At 45.6% G+C, this 17940-nt stretch overlaps 1 protein-coding gene across 1 annotated transcript in view; it reads left to right on the top strand.

The window, feature by feature from the left end:
• Positions 1–17940, top strand: part of LOC138684714 (uncharacterized) — a 334210-nt gene that overhangs the window by 186305 nt on the left and 129965 nt on the right. The window lies entirely within an intron of this gene.

The following is a 17940-nucleotide window of genomic DNA, read 5'->3' as shown; positions in this document are numbered from 1 at the left end:
TGTTTTGTGTGTTGCATTAGCTTAATGACTGAGCTCAGGAGGTAATTTCATCATGATTGTGGCAGTCCTTGGAATGCTGCCTCATCTGAAAAGCAGTTAATTGGAATAAAAACTTTTTCTGCTGCCACAATTGAAAACAGCAGAAATATCTGGGATTCAGAGTCCAGAATTCAGTTTTCTCCTGTCCTAGGAAGAACATTTTTAACTGAAGACTATAGAACTTCTTGCAAAGAGTTTAAGAGGTTTTATACCTTATCTCAAGCATATTAACTAAGTTGAGCTTAGCACAAATGTGATTTTATTTTGAAACCAAACATATCTGGCCTAATTAGAAACCTTAAAAATAGGCACATTTTTACAGAAGGTGAAACTTCTTATAGGACATGGATGCAACAACTTTTTAGTACATTGTACATGCTCAGCTATACTCTTATAGATGGTATATAATTTAATATTTGCTGCATGCTCCAGAAACTGCCAAATGTTTTCCATAACCCCTCTTTTTATTAAAATATTCCAGATATATCAGTACTGCACTAAATCCTGTGCTGCTGTTTGGCATGAACTGTATCTTCAGACTGTTCTGCAGAGTTAAACTGTGCCAAGACTGAAGTATTGATTGCTACTTATTGTACACTGCATACTAAAAATCCTATCTCTGTGTCCTGGCCAGCCATATATATATATCTCCCTGGAGAAATCAATTCTGCATTTTAACAGTCCTGTCCTAATGGAACAAGGCACTAACAAGTACCTTTCATAATTTTGTGAGATGAAGAAATTGATCCAGCTGAGCCATTAGCATATGCACAGTAAGCAAAAGCAACCAGCTACCACATCTTCAGTTTAGCTCATGGCACTGGGACATGGGTGTCTCACCTGGGCTAGAGGCTACAACCAAGAGAAAGGGAGAAGCTGAAACAAGCAGAGGCCAAAACTTCTCCGCAGTCCTATATGAAGGACAGACTTTATATTGTGGTGTTCACGCCACATTTTTGTATAATCTTTTATCCTATACTTTAGCATACACTGACTCTTTTTTTCCAGATAGTCATCATTCTAACTGAGCAAGCTTTCAGGGACAATTCAAAAGAAGAATTACTGCACACTAAAATCTATAATTATACGTATGTGCTTATGGGAAGACTCACTCATGAATCTGGAAATAAAGAGACCTTACTGTTAGATCACCCTGTCCTATTAAGCTTAAGACTAAAAGTTGTTATCTCAGTTTAATTTCACCCTGAACATTAACATTCCCCATCTAGTTGTCTGGAGATGCATCCATTTTGGAGGCACTACTGACATACTTGTATTTTGTCAGAAGTCTGAGGGAGAAAAGTTGTAAGTTGGAGTGTGGAAAAAATGTAGAATGATAGAGGGTTCCTTTTCAAGTATGTCACGGCAAATTGACTACATTTTTTAAGCAGCTCACAGTGACTTGTAGAGCTAGTTACTTTTCTTCACTAATTACCAAGAAATGATACATTTGGGTAGCTCAAATGTTCACTTGCAGTGAACTGGTGACTGAGTGAATGGTACTCAGTACCATTTTTAGCTCTGTTTACTGAGGAAACGAAGCCTACTCTGTAGCATTTGGATGTCTATCTGTCTGTCCCAGTAATACTTGGCTGACTTCCATCAAATCTGACACTTAGTAGAGGGTTTAATAGATAATAGGAGACAATTCAATTGCTCAGACAAGCATCTAAAGTTATTTTAGATGTCCACATGCATCCTCCATCTGCTGTTCCAGAGAGATGCAGGTCTTCAATATATTTTGTATCTTAGCTCCAGTCCCATGTGGAAGTCTCTAAGGCAGCACGCCACCTTTAGGCAATGACATAAATGTCTAGGCAACTGAATCCTGCCCTAAATTCCAACAAGTTTTGTGAAACTCCATTGCCTGCTTAGTTAATGGCCACAGCATAAAACTTAACATTTATCCATCGTCTTTAAAGTGGCAGTTCACATCTGGCTACAGCCAGGTACTGCCTCTTTCAAACTGTTAAATGTGGGTGTGGAAGCTCCTGGAGATACTGTGAAGAGTCTTAAGACTAAGTAGAGACGGAACTGCAAGAATGACAGGGCTCTCATAGAAGACATGCTGGTGAGGTCAAGGCTGGAAGTCTGATATGGACTTAAAGAAAATCAGACTTCCTTATTTCCACTGTTTCCCCTGGTTTTTGTATAATAAACTGCTTATATTGCTGCTCACTAATCTCTCCAGACACAAATAACCCCAAAGGCCCTGATTCATTTGCAGACTTTGCAAATCATCTTTCCTTGCAGCTCACCAGTAATGGTACTCCTAAGGCAGACCCAAGGCATGGCTGCAGAAGAAGCCCCTGCAGGGGTGTTCCTGCTCCCTGGACTTTGATCAGGGCTATTGTACACAGAGCGAGTTCTGAGGAACACATCTCTCTCTCAGATGTTTACTGTAATGCAGTAGTATATTTGCCAAATTTAAACTGAATTAATATTCAAGGACTAATTAAACCCATTGTTCTGACTGCCTTGTTCTAATAATGCATAGATTAATTCCTAGCCAGTAAAATACTAAATTCTTAGATCCCATTGTGATCAATCGGCCATACCCCAAGATAAACAGACCCTAGAGCTTTGTTGAATACTTCTGGCCTGAGTGTTGAATACTTCTGAGTGAGGAAAGGTCTGGGTTTAGCCTACAGTAAGCATCTCATTTGTACATTACTGCGTCAGCCATATGCATTGTGATAACTTTGTCTACAAAATTTACTGTCCCTAAAACTTACTAAATCCCCAACTTTTCTTTTTAAATTAGAAGCTTAGTGTATTTTAATTTTTTTGCTATGTACTCTGAGGTTCCCTAGAATTCATTGGAGAACCAGTGAGACTGAACAGCTTTGTAAGCAACCCTGATAAAAAGGGTGGAAATGAGGACAGGAAACATCAAAACGATCACTCTGAGAGAAACGAGATAAAAGTGTAACTTAGTGTGGACCTATGATCCTGTTCCACCCTGAAGTCTTGTACTGGGTCCCCTGGAAATAACAACAGCACTCTATCCAAATTCAGAGCCTAACATAAGGCTCCAAGTGACTGCCATTTATCACAAGAACAATCAAGAACTTAGACTGTATGAGATCTTCCCATCTTATGACCCTCTTGTTTCTTCTTCGCAGCATCTCAGAGCAGGAGAACCACAGGTGCATTAACACACCGCTATTTTAACAGATGGGATCTTGGAGTGCCCATTTGGGCTCAGTGGGCAGGTATCACTCTATCACTCAGCAGCATTTTGCCTCCAGTCATCTGCCAGCCGTGGATGGACAGGCAGGGCAAGGCTGTAGGCCCTAATCTCCTAAGACACTGCAGAAAGGTCCCAGAGCTCATCTGTCAAAGCAGAGAGCGTTAAGTACCTTCTGCATGTTCTGGTGGTCTACTGGCAATGGATGTAGAAGTGCCACATTATCCTTATTATTTGGTGCTTACAACACTGGTAAATGAAATGAAATCATAACAATATACTCTTGTTCTTTTTGCATTTGGAAAACTTTGAATGCTTTTCTACATGTGGCTGCTTAAAATTGCAAATTTACAAAATTGTTTGTCATGGTATATTTGACTGATAAGAAAAAAAAAGTGCCTGTCAAGTTGTGTAATAGAAACGCTTTCAATGGTTCTTGCTATCTGCAGTTTGCAGTTCTCTCTGGCATTACTGATGTCTGGTACCTCGCTTTCAAAGCCCCAGTGCATTAAATCATTTTGTAAATTAAAAGAAATGTGCTATCTCCAGCAGACAAAGAGTGGATAGGAGATCTTCCAGCCTAACACCAAGCCTTCAAAAAGCTTTTGAAATCTCATTACTCAAGTATCTAATGGACAGAGTAACAGTGGTGTTTATTGTTTACTATGCATTGTATAAGTGACATACATCAACACTCACTGTGTTGGTAAATGGGGTGGATAATCTGCCAGCTTTGATTCCCATCAATACAATTTTCCATAAATGTAGGAAATTAATGTTTACATATTACAAAAAAAAAAAAAAGTAAATGCACTTTAAGAGGACTGCCATAATGTATATTGTAGTATATTTAAAGTGTGACCAGAAAGACTCATTACAACCACTTCACTTTATCCATTACCTAAAGTAACATAAAACATATTTATAGCAATTCCAACTTTTCCCTCATGTCTTTCTCAAAAATCCAAAGCCATTTAAGCATGACCAAAGTTTGGATTCATTAATGTCTAATGAAGCACAAGTTCCAGTTGTAGCCTTATGCAAATCAGGGTGCTGAAAATCACTTTCTCCCTCACTCTTCCTTCCTCCTTCCCTTTTTCTCTCTCCCTAAATGAGGTCTGCATTCACACTAATCTTTTCTTGACTACAGTCACCGATACAATCTTTCTCCTGCAAACCTCTCCATCCTAAAGAAAAAAATGCAGAACTTAAGGCTACCTCACTTAAGCTTTGACTTAAATTATATATGGATTCAAATATTACAGCACATACACAATTATAACCTCCTAAGTTATATTTTCTTACCAAGTCAGGTTAAAAATCACTTCAGGAAAAATTCTGCCCATTCCTGAATTAACACAGCTGCATTTAGCAAAATATACTAACCAAGATAAAACTGCATATTCCATAAATGTCTAGACAGGGATATTCTGGAAAGAGCAATGAAAGTATTTTCAAAAGTACACTATACTCATCTAACTCTGTCCTACCAAGCCAGTGGTAGTTTGACAAATGATCCCAACAGGGCAAAGAGCATTGTTGAACTCTCCCAACTATCTTCTGACTGTCTTCTGCAGTGTTCTGACTGCAGAACTTAGTTTAAATCATTGCCAAAAAAAAAAAAATACTGACCATCATCCAAACTTGTGCAGACACTTGGCCCTGCCACAACTTTACATCAATCCCTTTTATTTGTGTTTTATGTGTCTTGGGAAGCGTGCGAGAGCCTGCTCTCTGCTATGCACCCACCCTACCTCAAAAAGCCACATGACCCATCACTCAGGGCTGCCTACTGATAGTCAGGCTCAGGGAAAGGAACCTGTGAGCCTACATAGAGCTGTGCGTTTCAGACCCGGAGACCTTCTATACAGAGCAGATGGGATCAGCATGGGATGAGGAAACTAACTCAATGCTGTGACTGTAGGGAACTACTAAGAGATGCAACTTTTGGCTCAGCTCTGAAGGGAGAACCAACACGTCTATTTGCTATGTCTGTTCAGAGTGAAGGGGCTCTCACTGTGCAAGAATACAGAGAGTGTTTACAATTACTGGCTAGTAATTATTAGACAAAATTTAATTAAAAAATCCCAATTCATAAAACTCATAACACGTTGTGGAGTTGTTTTCTGTTAGGACTTTAGCTGAAGCATATTGAAGTTTCTATTGGGAAGTTGCCTCGTGAGCTGGTAGTGGTGTGGTAAACCCCAGCTCTCTGCAGTGCATGGTACCCCAGTGCAGGACTGCTCCACCACGACTTCCAGATTTTCTGTCCTGGAAGCAGCAACCTGAGAGCCTCAAACCCTTTGGAGCCCCAATTCAATCTGAGATGAACTTTTGGATCCATGGAAGACCTCATTCTGAGACTACGCCAAGTCTGGAGCACCATCATTTCCACATTTCTTCAGCAAATGTTTTTGCATGCCTACCTCTTGAGGAGGTATGTACCACCGGAAAAATACCATGTTGTTGGTATTTGCTATGTAATTTTTTAATTCTTAGAGAATTTCTTCTAGAAATTTTGACAAATTGGATTTAATTTCAAACTGGAACAAAACTAAATGTCAAAATAATGACATGTTTCTCTGAAGCACACTTTGCTGGGTTTGCCAGCTCTGATCTTCCAACTGTATGTCCATCATTTATCTTCCAACACAGAATCAGCCTGTTTTGAAAGTCCCAAATACACATGCCGAGCAATTCAAGTTGCCTGAACAAAGAGATGGATGAAGAGCTGGACACAATGTGTACATGGGAGCAGGCACAGCACCATGACTTGTGAGCTGTATTATCCTGCAGTCACAATGTGACAAGCAGGTTTCGTGGGCAGATAGCACTTTACTTTGGGAAGTAGTTTGTACAGTCTGGTTTGCATCTTTCTTTGGGACTAACCAAAAGAAGATGGAGAACTGCCTTTGAAAGGCAGACACATTGATTTTTCATACTCTTCAGGTGTCAGGTTTTTAGCTCAACAGGGGATTTAATTGACTTTAAACATCCAAAGATTAATTCCCTTTGTTTACACTCTCCTTCACATCCAGCTCTTGCAACACTTCATTCTTCTTACATGTTTTTGAAATTCATATGCGTTCTTACTGGGAACAGAATGATCTTAAATTCCTACGTGACTGGGTGGCTCTCCAGGATGTCTTTATGAGTAATGAATTTTTCTCACTCCCTCAAATCTTCATCATTAAGACCATTTTTTCCCCGAGGAGATGTCCTTGCACATTCAAAAATTGCACAACGTTCTTCCCATGTACTTTGTGGCAGATGCAGCTGAGTTCCAAACACCTGTGGAGACTCAGCTACTTTGTGAGTTGGTATCAGCCATTAGTTGGTAAGCAATAAGAATAACATCTGCTCATGAAACTGCCCTCTTATTTCTCCTCCTTTTCTTCCCCTTCTCATTCTACAAAGTTTAGGGGGGGGGGTTATAATTTAAAAAGAACTATGATTTGCTCTACATTAGAATCATTAGGAACATGATGGGATGTGTCTGTGAAACTGCAGACTGTGACAAAATGGGATTTCTGGATCTTTGTCTCACCCTTCTGCTGTTCAGCTGTCTCTGACCTCTCTCTGTAACCTCACCATTCCCACATATTTTAAAGGAACAAACTTTTGGGGAAAGAGTGACCATGTTAATCACAAAGGTAAAAGCAATTTTTTCTTCTCTATTCTTTCCAGAAAGACTGTTTGCTTTTAACATGAAAAAATTTCTGTTTATAAATTTGTGAGGGTGAGGAGGTCAGTAGATATTCAGGCTCATGCAACTCTTGAGTGATGACAAGGGAGAACAAACATTTTCCTTTTCTTCTGGTTTTACTTGAACTTCTGTAAAGAGAGAATGAAGCCCTTTCCTCTGAAAAAAATTGCTATTTGATGAGGTGGCAGCACTAAGTAAGCAATAACATGAGATCCCTTTGACCTTTTTATGTGATAAAATTAAATAACAGTTATAAAAGAACTTTAAAAGTGCCAAAAGAGGAGCTACTATCCATTTCAAACTTATTTAGTTGTTACACCAGCTTCTCACACAGTCTAGCACCTTGCAGCTGTCACTGGTTGTTTTTAGCAAGTGTGCTTTATGCCTCCTCCCTTCCTAGTGCAGATTTTCACCTTTCTCCAGATAACAAACCTTCGGGCTTGTACAGCTTCACAACCTGACAAAAGCGGCCAGGGTGTGGCCTGAAGAAATCCCTTTCTGCTGTATGCAGCACCCCAGGTGAATCCTATTAGAGCAGTCAGGAGGAACTTCTCAGCTTCTCTCCACTTCATTAACCTCCTGCCCATCCAAACCCTGCTCCCATGCCACAGAGGCAGCTCTGCCTAGTTAGTTTTTCTGACTCCTGCCCTCCAGATGAAGCTCTTGGCACAAATATGCCTGAGAGCTGAGCCAAAACTTCTTTTGGGCCTTTTTGCTCTCAGCACATGCTTCTGCAAGTCCATCCTCTATCAGGCAAAGAGGAGATGTGGCTGACCCCAGGAGAAAATCGATTGCTGTCAGGATCCAGAAGGACTGTTTCTGATCTCAGCTGACAGATTTCAGGGGGTGTGTGGGTTGTATTTTAGTGTCTTTGTTCTGCTGTTATTCATTAGTGAATAAGGGATCAATGGTGTCCTTTCCCAGGGAACAGAAATGTGAAGTCTGTCTTCTTTGAGGATTTTGCAGGGTAAGAGTCTGGCTGATAGCTAAAAGACTTCTTTCAGGGCACAAAAGGGAGTGTAAAATGACTGCAGTTTGTGTGGGTTTGGGAGTGGACAGGGAAGAAAGCAGCTTTGCCAGCCTCTATTCCTCATTCTTTCTTCTTATTGACCAAACTCTCTAACTACACACAAACATGTACAGCTTATTACACACAGCTGCTGTTTGAGTTTTCAGTGTGGTGGTGGGTACCAGCCTTGATCTTAGCTCCTAGTTACTGTATATGTAACTGAGGTCTATAGAGCACTAGTGACACTGGAAAGGATTTTTGTGGAAGTCAAGGGCAAAATTAGCTCAGTCTGCTTCAAGTCACTGAAAGGATAATGAATGTCAGAATTATAACCTGGCTGTTCACAAATTGGTGCCATTAACAGCAGAACGTGCACACTAATCAATAAGCATTGGCACTTAATGGCTCTGAAGTATTGGTGGGCTGGCAATTTACACCTGCGCAGAGCACTGTACCTAGTCACAACAATTTACCTTCTTCTATCCTGTTGAAACCCACTGATATAAATTGTCAGACAGGCACTAGCTAATTCTTCCTTCCAGTCTCATGAATGACTTTTACAAAGCCCTTTTTAGAAATCAATAAATCTTATACAAGGAATGGTTAAAGGAGGCAAGGTGCTGTTTAATTGATAGGTAGCTGTCATAAGGTAACATCATATTTTCCCCAACAGATTTATTTGTTGTGAATCTATAGATTTCCTCAGAAGACTACTCATGGTACACATTCTTCTAAACTTGCAGAGATCAGTTTTCAATTTCCTCAGTCTCATCTGAGGGGTTTGTATTCCCCATGTCTCCTGACATCCGGCTTCCTTCCTCTTGCTCAAGATCTGATCAACACAGAGAACTACATAACCTAATGCAATTCCAGCCTATGCTGCATCAGACTCTCTTGCGAGAGCTGCCGGCTCTGGACAGGTCTCCCTGCTCTTCCTCGGGGTTCACAGGCTTCGGGAATCTCCTTGACCACCTCAGTCTAGCGCTTAGACACTGACTTCCCATTAGCGCTGCAGGTCTCATTTCTGACTGATGGCTGCTGATGGTTACACCACATTTAAATCTCCTGTGGTTGCCCCTGATAATGCCCACGCTGCGTCAGCCTCTCTCGCGAGAGCTGCTGGCTCTGGGCGGGTCTCTCTGCTCTTCCTTGGGGTTCCCGGGCTTCGGGAACCTCCTTGTCCACCTCAATATAGTGCTTAGCCGCAAACTTACCGTTGTCGCTGTGGGTCTTGCAGCCGATTGATTGCTGCTGATGGTTACGCTGCATTTAAATCTCTCGTGGTTGGCCCTGGTAACACCCACACGGCGTCAGCCTCTCTTGAGAGAGCTGCCGGCTCTGGGCCAGTCTCTCTGCTCTTCCTTGGGGCTCCTGTGCCTCAGGAACATCCTTGTCCACCTCATTCTAGTGCTTAGCTGCTGACTTACCATTGCCGCTGCGGGTCTCGCCGCTGACTGATTGCTGCCAATGGTTACACCACGTTTAAATCTCCCGTGGTTGCCCCTGGTAAAGCCCACACCATGTCAGCCTCTCCCATGAGAGCTGCCAGCTCTGGACGGGTCTCTCTGCTCTTCCTCGGGGCTCCTGCACCTCGGGAACCTCCCTGTCCAACTCAATCTAGTGCTTAGCTGCTGACTTACCAGTGCCGCTGCTGGTCTCACCGCCGACTGATTGCTGTTCACGGTTATGTCACATTTAAATCTCCAGCAGGTGCCCCTGGTAGCGCCCACGCTGTGTCAGCCTCTCTTGCGAGAGCTGCCGGCTATGGGTGGGTAACTATGCTCTTCCTCGGGTTCCCGGGCTTCGGGAACCTTCTTGTCCACCTCAGTCTAGTGCTTAGCTGCCGACTTACTGTTGCTGCTGCTGGCCTTGCTGCCAACTGGTTGCTGCTGACGGTTATGCCACGTTTAAATCTCCTGCCGTTGCCCCTGGTATCGCCCACAATGTGTCAGCCTGTCTCGCGAGAGCTGCCAGCTCTGGGCAGGTCTCTCTGGTCTTCCTCATGGTTCCTGCGCTTCAGGAACTTCCTTGTCCGCCTCAATCTAGCACTTAGCCACTGACTTACCAGCGCCGCTCCGGGTCTCATTGGTGACTGATGGCTGCTGACAGTTACGCCGCATTTAAGTCTCCCACAGTTGCCCCTGGTGGCGTCCACGCCTCATCAGCCTCTCTCGTGAGAGCTGCTGCTCTGGGCTGCTCCTGCTGCTCTTCCTCAGGGTTCCCAGTCTTCAGGAACCTCCTTGTCCGCCTCAATAGAGAGCTAAGCCTCCAACTTACCATTGCCGCTGTGGGTCACGTTGCTGACTGATTGCTAGTGATGGTTACGCTGCATTTAAATGTCCCGCAATTGGCCTTGGTAACACCCATGTGGCATCATGCTCTCTTGAGAGAGCTGCCGGCTCTGGACAGGTCTCTCTGCTCTTCCTCCGGGTTCCCTGGCTTTGTAAACCTCCTTGTCATCCTCAATCTAGCACTTAGCCACTGTCCTGAATGAATGGCAGAATCACCCCATTGTGACTGGTCCAGAGGCTCCGTGTATACTTGGCATAGGCTATCTCAGGAGCGGGTATTTTAAGGACCCAAAGCTGTATCGATGGGCTTTCGGTATAGCTGCCTTGGAGATGGAGGAAACTGAACAGCTGTCTACCCTGCCAGGTTTCTCTCAAGACCCTTTGATTGTGGGGTTGCTGAGGGTTGAAGCATAACGAGTGCCAATTGCTACCACAACGGTGCACCAGCGGCAACATCGCACCAACCGAGACTCTCTGATTCCCATCTATAAGTTGATTCATCAACTGGAGAGCCAAGGAGTGATCAGCAAAACTCCCTCACCTTTTAATAGTCCCATATGGCCAGTGCGAAAGTCTAATGGGGAGTGAAGACTAACAGTAGACTATCATGGCCTGAATGAAATTACGCCACCGCTGAGTGCTGCAGTTCCAGATATGCTAGAACTTCAATAAGAACTAGAGTTAAAGGCACCGAAGTGGTATGCCACAATCGACATTGCTAACGCATTTTTCTCAATCCGTCTGGCAGCAGAGTGCTGTCCACAATTTGCTTTTACTTGGAGGGGCATCCAGTACACTTGGAATCGATTGCCCCAGGGGTGGAAACACAGCCCCACCATTTGCCACGGACTAATCCAGACTGCACTAGAAAAAGGTGAAGCTCCAGAACACCTGCAATACATCAATGACATCATCATATGGGGTAACACGGCAGAAGAAGTCTTTGAGAAGGAAAAGAAAATAATTGAAATCCTTCTGAAAGCTGGTTTTGCCATAAAAGCAAGTAAGGTCAAGGGACCTGCACAGGAGATCTAGTTTTTAGGAATAAAATGGCAAGATGGGCGTTGTCTGATTCCCATGGATGTGACCAACAAAATAGCAGCTATGTCTCCACCGACTAATAAAAAGGAAACACAGGCCGCCTTAGGTGTCGTGGGTTTTTGGAGAACTCATATTCCAAATTACAGTCTGATTGTAAGCCCACTCTATCAAGTGACCTGGAAGAAGAACGATTTTAAATGGGGCCCTGAGCAACAACAAGCCTTTGAACAAATTAAACGGGAGATTGTTCATGCAGTAGCCCTTGGACCAGTCCGGGCAGGACAAGATGTTAAAAATGTGCTCTATACTGCAGCTGGAGAGAATGGCCCTACCTGGAGCCTCTGGCAAAAAGCACCTGGGGAGACCCAGGGCCAACCCCTGGGGTTTTGGAGTCGAGGATATTGAGGATCCGAGGCCCGCTATACTCCAACTGAAAAAGAGATATTGGCAGCATAGGAAGGAGTTTGAGCTGCCTCAGAAGTAGCTGGTACTGAAGCACAGCTCCTCTTGGCACCCCAACTGCCAGTACTGGGCTGGATGTTCAAAGAGAGGGTCTCCTCTACACATCATGCAACTGATGCCACATGGAGTAAGTGGGTCACACTGATCACAAAACGGGCTCGCATAGGAAACCCCAGTTGCCCAGGAATTTTAGAATTGATCACAGACTGGCCAGAAGGCAAAGATTTTGGAATGTCACCAGAGAAGGAGGTGACACGTGCTGAAGAAGCCCCACTGTACAATATAAACTGACAGAAAATGAGAGGCAATATGCCCTGTTCACTGACAGATCCTGTCGCATTGTGGGAAAGAGTCAGAGGTGGAAGGCTGCTGTATGGAGTCCTATACAACAAATCACAGAAACTGCTGAAGGAGAAGGTGAATCGAGTCAGTTTGGAGAGGTGAAAGCCATCCACCTAGTGTTAGATTTTGCTGAAAGAGAAAAGTGGCCAGTGCTCTATCTCTATATCGATTCATGGATGGTGGCAAATGCCCTGCGGGGGCGGTTACAGCAATGGAAGCAGAGCAACTGGCAGCGCAGAGGTAAACCCATTTGGGCTGCTGCACTATGGCAAGATATTGCATCCCCAGCTAGAGAATCTGGTCGTAAAAGTACATCATGTAGATGCCCATGAACCCAAGGGTTGGGCCACTGAAGAACATCAAAATAATCAACAGGTGGATCAGGCTGCCAAGATTGAAGTGGCCCAGGTGGACCTGGACTGGCAACACAAGGGTGAGCTATTTATGGCTCGGTGGGCCCATGATACCTCAGGCCATCAGGGAAGAGTTGCAACATATAGATGGGTTCGTGATCGAGGGGTGGACTTGACCATGGACACTATCACACAGGTTATTCATGAATGTGAAATATGTGCTGCAATTAAGCAAGCCGCCCCTGTGGTATGGAGGGCAATGGCTGAAATATAAGTATGGGGAAGCCTGGCAGATTGACTATATCACACTCCCACAAACTCACCAAGGCAAGTGCCATGTGCTTACAATGGTGGAAGCAACCACTGGATGGCTGGAAACATATTCTGTGCCCCATGCCACTGCCCAGAACGCTATCCTGGGTCTTGAAAAACAGGTCTTGTGGTGACATGGCACCCCAGAAAGAACTGAGTCAGACAACGGGACTCATTTCCGAAACAACCTCAGAGACACCTGGGCCAAAGACCATGGCATTGAGTGGGTGTATCATATCCCCTATCATGCACCAGCCTCTGGGAAAATTGAACAATACAATGGACTGTTAAAGACTACATTGAGAGCAACGGGGGGTGGAACCTTCAAATATTAGGATACACATTTAGCAAAAGCCACTTGGTTAGTCAACACCAGAGGATCTGCCAATCGGAGTGGCCCTGCCCAGTCAGAACTTTTACGTACTGTAGAAGGGGATAAAGTCCCTGTAGTGCACATAAAAAATGTTAGGGAAGACAGTTGGGGTTACTCCTGCCTCAGGCAAAGGTAAACCCATTCATGCGATTGCTTTTGCTCAAGGACCTAGGTGTGCTTGGTGGGTGATGTGAAAAGAGGGGAAGTCTGATGTGTGTCTCAAGGGGATTTGATTTTAGGTGAGAATAGCCAGAATTAAACTGTATGAATTAGTTGCTATATAACACTGCTACTGTATGTTATCATTACTGTAATTGTTATATGCTATATCCATAGTACTACAGTAAGAATCACTTAGACCAAGCAAGAATGAACTGTAATAAAACTGAGCGAAGCGCAGCAGTGATGGAACCAGAACTGACTCCAGCATGCAACAATCCAATGCTGCACACCATCCTCCTGCTGCGTCAAATGTCACCTACTCGTCACACCGCACTGCAGCCCAATCCTGCTCTACTGACTGAGAGGACTTTGCACCATCCCTCCTGCCCAGAAAGACTGGTATAAGAGATGGAGCCCAGAGTCGGGAACTAAATGAACTCAACGAGCATTTTATGAACACGACCCATAAACTAAAGGAATGATATCTCTGTGTGTGTATACATATACACATGTATCATTGTTTATGTGTCTCAAAGGAATGGAAAAGGTAATGATGATTGGCCAGGATGTAACTGAAGGCATGGGAACTGAGTATGACATCAATGGTATAGAATAAGGGGTGGATAGTGTCCTGGTTTCAGCTGGGATAGAGTTAACTGTCTTCCTAGTAGCTGGTACAGTGCTATGTTTTGAGTTCCGTATGAGAAGAATGTTGATAACACTGATGTTTTCAGTTGTTGCTCAGTAGTGTTTAGACTATAGTCAAGGATTTTTCAGCTTCTCATGCCCAGCCAGGGCACCTGACCCAAACTGGCCAACAGGGTATTCCATACCATGTGACGTCCCATCTAGTTTAGGAACTGGGAAGTGGGGGGCAGGGATTCGCCGCTTGGGGACTGGCTGGGTGTCGGTCGGCGGGTGGTGAGCAATTGCCCTGCGCATCATTTGTACATTCCAATCCTTTTATTACTACTGTTGTCATTTTATTAGTGTTATCATTATTAGTCTCTTCTTTTCTGTTCTATTAAACCGTTCTTATCTCAACCCAGGAGTTTTACTTCTTTTCCTGATTTTCTCCCCCGGCCCACTGGATGGGGGGGAAGTGAGCGAGCGGCTGCGTGGTGCTTAGCTGCTGGCTGGGCTTAAACCACGACAGCTGCCGACTTACCGTTACTGCTGCGGGTGTCGGTTATGCCGCATTTAAATCTCCCACGGTTGCCCCTGGTAATGCCCACGCCGCGTCATACACTCTCGCGAGAGCTACCAGCTCTGGGCGGGTCTCTCCGCTCCTCCTCTGAGCTCCGGGGCTTCGGGAACCTCCTTGTCCGCCTCCATCTGGCGCTTCGCTGCCGAATTACCGTTGTCGCTGCGGGTCTCGATGCCGACTGATGGCTGCTGACGGTTACGTTGCCTTTAAATCTCCTGCGGTTGCCCCTGGTGATGCCGAAGCCGCGTCAGGCTCTCTTGCGAGAGCCGTCGGCTCAGGATGGTCGGTCGGCTCTTCCTCAGGGTTCCCAGGCGTCGGGAATCTCCTTGTCCGCCTCAGTCTAGCGCTTAGCCGCCGACTTAGTGTTGCTGCAGCGGGCCTCGCAGCCGACTGATTGCTGGTGACGGTTAAACTGCGTTTAAATCTTCAGCTGTTGCCCCTGGTAACGCCCATGACGCGTCAGCCTCTCTCGAGAGAGCTGCCGGCTCCGGACGGATCAATCTGCTCTTTCTCGGGGCTCCTGGGACTCGGGAACCTCCCCCTCTGACTGAACCTAGCGCTAAGCTGCCACTTACCGTCGCCGCTGCCGGCCTCGCCTCCGACTGACGGCTGCTGACAGTTAACCGCCGCTCGATCTCCCGCGGTTGCCCCTGGTAACGCCCACGCCGCGCCAGCCTCTCTCGCGAGAGCTGACGGGTCTCCCTGCTCTTCCTCCCGGCTCCTGCGCCTCGGGAACCTCCCTGCCCGCCTCGGTCTAGCGCTTCGCCGCCGGCGTACCATCGCCGCTGCAGGGCTCATCACCACCTGACGGCTGCTGACGGTTACGCCGCATTTAAGTCGCCCGCGGTTGCCCCTGGTGACGCCCACGCCGCGTCAGCCTCTCTCGCGAGAGCCGCCGGCTCCGGACGGGTCTCTCTGCTCTTTCTTGGGGTTCACGGGCGTCAGGGACATCCTTGTCCACCTCAATCTTGCATTTAGCTGCTGACTTAACATTGCCGCTGCTGGTCTCATCCCTGACTGATTGCTGCTGCTGTTTACACTGCGTTCAAAACTCCCGCGGTTGCTTCTGGTATGGCCACGCCACGCCAGCCTCACTCTCGAGAGCTGCCGGCTCTGAACGGGTCTCTCTGCTCTTCCTCAGGGTTCCTGGGGTTCGTGAACCTCCCTGTCCGCCTCAGTCTAGCACTTAGCTGCCGACTTACCCTCCCACTGCTAGCCTCAACACCGACTGATTGGTGCTGGCGGCTATGCCGCAGTTAGATCTCCCGCGGTTGACCCTAGCAACGGCCACGCCGCGTCAGCCCCTCTCGCGAGAGCGGCCGGGCCTCTCTGCTCTTCCTCAGGGCTCCTGGGCCTTGGGAACCTCACTGTCCACCTCAATCTAGCGCTTAGCTGCTGACTTACCATTGCCGCTGTTGGCCTCGCGGGGGGCTGATTGCTGCTGACGGTTACACCTCGGTTAAATATCCCACCCTTGCCCCTGATAACGCCCATGCCGTGCCAGCCTCTCTCAGGAGACCAGCCGGCTCTGGATGGGTCTTTCTGCTCTTCCTCAAGAGTCCTGGGCCTCGGGAACCTCCCTGTCCACATCAATCTAGCGCTTGGCTTCCGACTTGCCCTCCCACTGCTAGCCTCAACACTGACTGATTCGTGCTGATGGTTATGCCGCAGTTAGATCTCCCGCAGTTGCCCCTACCAATGCCCACGCCACTACAGCCTCCCTCATGATAGCTGCCGGCTCTGGATGGGTCTTTCTCCTCTTCCTCGGGGTTCCTGGGCCTCGGGAACTTCCCTGTCCAACTCAATCTAACACTTAGCCGCCATCAACCTCTCGTGAGAGCTGCTGGCTCTGGGCCCCTCCTGCTCCTCTTCCTCAGGGATCCTGGGCCTTCGGGAACCTCCTTGTCCACCTCAGTCTAGCACTTAGCAGCTGACTTACCCTTGCTGCTGCTGTCCTTGCTGCCAACTGATGGCTGCTGATGGTTACACCGCGTTTAAATCTCCCATGGTTGCCTCTGGTATGCCCACAGCGTGTCAGCCTCTTCTGCGAGAGCTGCCAGCTCTGGACGGGTCTCTCTGCTCTTCCTCGGGGCTCCTGCGCCTCGGGAACGTCCCTGTCCTACTCAATCTAGCGCTTAGCCGCCGACTTACCCTTGCCGCTGCTGGTCTTGCGCTGACTGATAACTTAATATAGAAATTAGGATAACTTAATAGAGAACTTAATGAACTCTGGGTCTGTGTTCTGTGAAGAATACACCCACCCTCTGATTCTCATGGAATGGTAGACAATCAACTTAAAATTGAAAACTTTTTGTATGTAGGTCTAAAACCACTAAGCCTACATCTGACAGCCATAGTTCTATCACTGGTCGGTTTGAATTCCTTTCTGGACGTGAATGCCTCTCATTGTGAGTGAGTTAAACTAGCCCAGTGACCCAAGTAGTTAATGTAATACATTTATTTAAACCAAGTTTACAGTATTTGATCTAATACAGATGGGGTTTTATTTCTTGAAAAGTTATTTTTCTCTTTGTTTACTAGCATGTGTTTAAACACAAATCACATGTTCATAAATAAAGTTAACATTCTTTTAAGCTCGTGTGTTCCCTGGCATTTCTGTATTACATTTCTAAGTGACATCTTACCATAAGCTACTATAGATGGCTCAAAAAATAAAATAAAATTTAAAAAAACCCCAAACCTGGAGTGGGAGGGAAGATGGGAAGACTTATTGTTAGTTAGAACTACTTACAGGAAATGAAAGATGAAGCAAAACATTCCCCTCCTGTTTGCTCTGACTGTACCTGATTTGGGTTGTGGGTAGCCATATGGAGAGTGGAAGCCTTGCATCTCTCTCTACAAGTCCTCTCTCTTTCACTGTTAAAAGCACTGCAGCCTCAGCTGCTTCTAGTGCTGGACACACAATTAGCTTTATTCTTAAAGCTAACTCAGGTCTTGGTCTAAAGTGTGGGGGTTCCATTTTGTTTTGTTTTTTTTAATACACATACTTCTGTATGTATTTCAAAGCAGAATTTGGATATTAGTGTGGTAGGAATAAATCATTGGAAAGCTTGCCAATTATTGTTGAACAGTAAAGCAGCAAAATTAAAATTAGTTAAGATTTTTTTTAAAAGGATACACAAAAGCTTATACTTTGAATATTGCTTCATTGTCTTGCTCTTATGTTAGCTGTCATTCTACACTTCCAAATTTGCGCTGCTGTCCTACTGCTACTACAGCCAAAGCAAGAACATGGATCATTTTTAGTATTACTATTTCAGCAACTGCAAGGATCTCTAGTTGGTATTTGTCCTTGGAGGCTGCAGAAATGCAGAGACCCATGCCCATTGTTTTAGTGCCATCAGGCACAACTGTGATCCTTCCTGGGTGAATTTTTAGTTTAGCCAAGCTATCAGGTTTTAAGAAACCACTGTACTTTAAATGTAGCACTCC

Source organism: Haliaeetus albicilla, chromosome 3 (assembly GCF_947461875.1).
Source record: "Haliaeetus albicilla chromosome 3, bHalAlb1.1, whole genome shotgun sequence".
Taxonomy (NCBI): domain Eukaryota; kingdom Metazoa; phylum Chordata; class Aves; order Accipitriformes; family Accipitridae; genus Haliaeetus; species Haliaeetus albicilla.
The sequence above is the reverse complement of the archived record's forward strand: the minus strand, read 5'-3'. Positions and strand labels throughout refer to the sequence as shown.